Source organism: Orbicella franksi, chromosome 3 (assembly GCF_964199315.1).
Source record: "Orbicella franksi chromosome 3, jaOrbFran1.1, whole genome shotgun sequence".
Classification (NCBI taxonomy): Eukaryota; Metazoa; Cnidaria; class Anthozoa; order Scleractinia; family Merulinidae; genus Orbicella; species Orbicella franksi.
Window position 1 is genome coordinate 23,995,001 of NC_138147.1, and position 6,025 is coordinate 24,001,025.

Here is a 6,025-nt window from a genome sequence, read left to right on the forward strand (position 1 = left end):
TGAAATTTATATATAACATATATAAATTTGGACTTAACATTACCATACAGACTAACATGAAAATTGTTAACTACCTGGACGTCACCTTCGATCTTACAAAAGGTACCTACTGCCCCTACAGAAAGCCTAACGACGAGCCGCAGTACATCAACACAAAGTCTAACCACCCACCTAACATAATAAAGCAACTTCCAGCATCCATCAATCGCCGTATTTCCGCCAACTCATGCAACGAACACGAATTCAACAAGGCCAAACCAATCTACGAAACTGCTTTGAAAGCCAGCGGATACTCCGAAACACTAATTTACAACGAAGACAATCAACCAACACGCCCCCGACGCAACAGACAAAGAAACATTATATGGTACAACCCTCCATTTAGTAAAAACGTAAAGACAAACATCGGTAGAACATTCCTGAAGCTCATATCTAAGCACTTTCCGAACCAACATAAATACCACAGCCTCTTCAACAAAAACAACGTCAAAGTCAGCTACAGTTGCATGGACAACATGAAAACAGTAATCAACAAACACAACATGAAAATAACAAACGCCGACAACAACGCCAACGCAATCACCGGAGAGCAATGCAACTGCCGCAAAAAAGACCAATGCCCGCTAGACAACAAATGCCTGACTTCCAGTGTAATCTACAACGCACAAGTTACAACTAACAACACAACCAAGAACTACATTGGACTGACAGAAGGAACATTCAAACAGAGATTCTCGCAGCACAAATCCACATTTAAGCACAGAAAACACATCAACAGCACCGAGCTTTCTAAATACATCTGGCAACTACACGACAAAAAACAAGACTTCAACATCAAATGGTCAATTATTAGCCGTGCAAGACCCTACAACAACATTTCCAAACGATGCGACCTCTGCCTCACAGAAAAACTAATGATTATCAAACATAGCAACGACAATCTACTAAACAAAAGATCAGAACTTATTTCTAAATGCCGGCACGAGAACAAATTCTACTTGAAGAACGCTTGACACTTTCTTTATATTGTACTGCACCCACGCAGTTTATACTCGTCCCCGTAATTTCTGTCTTCACACCTATTGTTTTCCAGTATAACTATCACTCATTGTAATGCAACTAGTCCAGCAATTAGCCTATTGTTTAATACCATGTATATATATCTAGTTGATAGGAATGCTTATCATTAAATACTGTCTGATGAGTGCGTAAGCACGAAACTCGGAGTAACAGCAAATCTTGCCTCTTCGTTATTACTCATAAATTTCAATTGTATATCTGAAGGTAACTTTGATGAGCACGATTTGACTGACTTTGGTGATGATGACAGTGATGCTCCTAGTTCATGTAATCAGCACCAGAAATGTGAAATTGACCTAATACTGTCACATTGATCACAAAACAAGCACTCAATGTGATCAGTTTTATCAAGATCAGCTGATGGAGATGACTCAGAAGCTTGGATGTGAGGATCAGCTTGACCAAGATCAGAAGCATGAATGTGATCAATCTAAACAGATCAGGATAAGGAACATGTCCAGCAACTTCAGCAGCTTGAGGGAGATGAAGACTTAGCTTTTGATCTTCAAAGATGTTATGATGTGGAGGATATCATCACTCATGAGGATGAAAACACAACAATCAGTGATTCATCTTCAGTGGTAACCTATTTAGGTACGCAGGTAGATGAGTCAAGAAAGAGTTAGACTGTAATCATGTCTGCAACTTGTATCTTGCCTTTGTCTTTCAGAAAATTAAAAAAGTATATTTTCCTTTCACTGAAATCCTATACTTTTTCCCCAACCATATTCTTTTAACTGAAGCAAAGTCTCTAAATGAACACTGAAAAACACTGGAAGCCAATTGACAAATGTTGACGTGATTGACATATAACAGACTAGCAGATTTCATGTGTTCCACAAAATATTTGAAGGATAATAAACACAATAGCCTTCATTTGACTTTAAAAATATGCTTAGATATTTGTCCCCGGGGTGGGGCATTCACAATTTTATCGCCGCCTGGGCCTGGGCATTTGCGTACCCAGCGGCGACCCCCAGGGTGACCCACAGGCATTTGACACACCTGTTTTCGAAAGTTCCATGGATGAGTTCATCGGGAAACACGAGGCGTTTGTCAAACAATGGCTTGTCCGTTAGGGACTAGAGAAACTCATAGATGTTTTTACAGGTACATTTTCTCAATTTTAGATATTTCTTCATTACTTGTAAGCATATATGAGCGACAAGGTGAACTACATTTTGTTTATCACAAAACAATCACAGATGTGAACACAACTATTTCGCATTTCGTATTCAAAACTAGCCTAGCATTTTTAAGCGATGACGTAATCGCTTTATGCTGGCAGGCAGGCATTCCTTTGGATAGTGATTTTGCATAGTTTGTCGCTCTTATGTCCATGCACTTATGTCACACACTTTTTATCCCCCTGTGGAAGCGAAATGCACTCTGGGAGTTCTTTTGCTGCTTTCTTTTGCCATTTGTAGGTTCAGCGGAGTGCTTTTAATTGGAACTTTTAAAAGAAGATTTAGGAGTGGATTTTGGTTTAAACAGTATCGGATAAATCTGCATTCAGGGGCAAACTCATAATAAGAACATATCCTCCATACATACAAGTTTAGATAGACAAGAAAGTTGCACAGGCGATAGGTGAAGGCTTTGTGGCTTTCCTTTGCCGTTTGTAGGATCAGCAGACTGCTTTTAATTGATATGACAAGGATACAGTTAAAACAACAAATTAATTTCCAGTGAGGTAATTAGTGTTGCCAAATATTTTTAAAGATAATAAGGTGTCGATTTCAGAGAGAGTAACATTCCTTTGGGGGTTTCCTTTGCGGCTGTTTTTAGGATAAGCGGAGTGCTTTTCATTTCAGCTTTCACTGGCAAACTCGTAATAAGAACATATCGTCCATACATACAAATTTAGATAGACAAGCAATAGACAAGCACACGCGATAGCTGAAGGGTCTACATAAAATTTACGGATTGGTAGTGCAGTTGTACTTTTGCCAGTCTTGAAGTGAATTGAATGAGCATTGTATGAGCACTGAAATGTACAGTTTACAGTAGTGATAATGAAGTCAGGGTACAATTCATTTGTAGTTTTCAGTTTTTTATGAAGTTTTGGAAATGTGCTGTTTTATGTTTTCTGTCAACGAAAGATTGATTAAACAATCGATAATCGTTTTGTCAGGGTAAAGACAATGTTCATTGATGACAAGTATACGGTTAAAAACAAATTAATTTTCTGTGAGGTAATTATCACTGTCAAATATCTTTAAAGATAATAAGGTGTTGATTTCCGAGAGAGAAACTTGTACTTTGCTGCTTTCCTTTGCTGTTTGTAGGATCAGCAGAGTGCTTTTAATTTCAGTTTTTAAACAAACATTTGGGGGTGGATTTTGGTTTTTTACAGTGTCGGATAAATTTGCGCTCACGGGCAAACTGATAATAACACATCTTCGATACATACAATTTTAGATAGACAAGCGGGTCACACACGCGATATGACAAGTCAAGAGAAAATGATTTTCTCTTGGATAAGTATATGGTGAGAACAACAAATTAATTTCCGGTGAGGTAATTAGCTTTGCCAAATATCTTTAAAGATAAAAAGGGGTTGATTTCAGAGAGAGGAACTTTTCAGCGGAGTGCTTTTTATTTGGGTTGGTACATTTCGCTGACCCCTAGCACATGGACTAGCAAGATGGACCTAGTACATGAACTACTTGAATGAACCACCAATGGACTACCCTAAATGTACACCCTAAAATTTCTAACCCAAAAGTTTAAGAATCACTTTGTCTGCTCATGTTCCAATCTTCTAGGAACAATTTTTAAACATCATCGCTTCTGCATGCATTCTGTGCCATTTATTTAAATTCATCGAAGTGGAGTTAAAATACTCAAGGTTTGCGAATTCAGATGATGCGATCTTCACAACAGATCTTGCAAGCTTAAAATGTGATGCATCGTCATTTAATGATAATTATTTTATTGTAAACATTGTTAACAGGATTGTCATTATTCTAGTCAAAATATTCAAAACAAATGGTTTTTATACGACAAAATATTTAACATTACACTATCCTCTACCAAACTGTTAAAAACAAAATATAAAGAAATAAATATAATCAGAATCAACTAACACGTACTGTTGTTCTTGAAGTCTTCCTGTTGCATTAAAATACTGCAAAGTTGAACGTTTTATTCACTGAGTAATACAAAAACTGCAGAAGTGTTGGAAGGTGATGATCCCAGTAGCAGGGCATTTGCCCTCTTTCTTTGTCCCCACCCCAGGGCATTTAGACAGCTTATGTGTCCCCACCCCGAGGAATTTGCCCATTATTTTTTAAAAATGCTAATGCCCGGGGTTTAGCCCGGGGGGGGGGGGGTGGGCACTGCTGGAATTGACTTACGCATAATCAATAAAAACAATGTGGATCTAATGGGCGAAAACGACGCACCACAGAAGGGCGCATTAACGTAGACGAGCCTTGACGTAGCGTCCTATTTTCGACTCCTAACGAAAGGAAATCGACAGCTAACAGTCATTTTCTGTTGCCTCATACAACTTCGAGTAAATATGAGAGGAAAGTCAAGTGAGCTTATCTGTGGCGCGGCTACTTGTGAGTTCGCCACGAACGTGTTCTCTTCTGGAAGCCAATTCGACGAAAACCTGTTCCCTGTGAAAAAATTATCGTCTAAGGTCTTAAACGACTCCTACTTAGTTATTTGTGTATTTCTTTGTTGCCCTTTCATAACAGCGACAGAAAGCAGTATCAACTGTACCTACCTCAGCTGTTTATGGCGCGACGGCTCGTTTGAATTCGACACGAAAGTGTTAATTTCTGGAAGCCCATTCGACGAGGACTCTGTTTCCTGTGAAAAAATATATTGTCCAAGGCCTTAACCGACTCCTTCTATATGTATTTATTCATTGCACTCTCATAAATACGACAGAAAGTACTGATTTCCACGTACCTCAGCTGTTTAGGCGCCCTCAGAACCCCTCAATATCGTCGGAGTGTTAACTAACAAATCTCTTGTGACCCACGTGGCACCCGAGGAAATCATTCGTTCCCAGTCTCATCGCCTTGTACTAAACGTTACCGCGGGGGGACGGGATAGGGAAGTGATCCGTTTGGGGATAAGTGATTCGAGGCATATTTTGTAAAGCTCTTGTAAGACTGCAAGCCCAGGATTTCTGGATCAGGTAAGGAAATAAACAACAGAAAACAAAGCATGAATGAAGCAATGAACGAATTAACTTTACATGTACTTAACGTGTCTAAAATAATCTAGCATAGAGAGATCCTCCTACTGATAGGGACACCTCGTAACTTTGACGCGTGGACGGGTCAGAAAAAAATGGACTACAGCCGAATCTTGCTAGTCTCTCGATGAATGGATCTGTAAAACCAACAGACACTGACAGGGTAGTCTGGGACCACGCCCTAGTGAGATCCAGATCCACCTTAACTACATAAGTTTTACAACGAGATATAGCGCGTAATCCTGGCGTAATCTAAGTTAACACGTTATACGAATATTAGTATAGGTAATCATACGGTTTTTCTCGTTCAATTCGGAATTAATTTGCACGAGTGAGTTTTTCAAAAAGCTGAAATTGCACGAGCCGCCTCGGCGAGTGCAATTTCAGCTTTTGAAAAGTTCACAAGTGCAAATTGATTCCAAATTGAACGAGAAAAACCGTATGATTACTTATTAATAATATAAACATGGAAAAATTCGCGCGGAGGAAGTGCCGGAAAATCTTTCTTGAAACCATTTTTTCACTAGAGAAAACTTCTTTCAAAGTTTCCGCACAAAATTTTCGCTATCATTTTACGTTATATCATTGGCTTAGAAAATTTATATTGTCTTTCAGCCAATCGAAATCCAGAATTACGATGTGTAATTTGCACTGATGTTACACTTTTTGCACTGGTGTTAGACCTGAACTGCACTGCTCTCAGCCAATCAGAATCGAGTAATTTTTTCG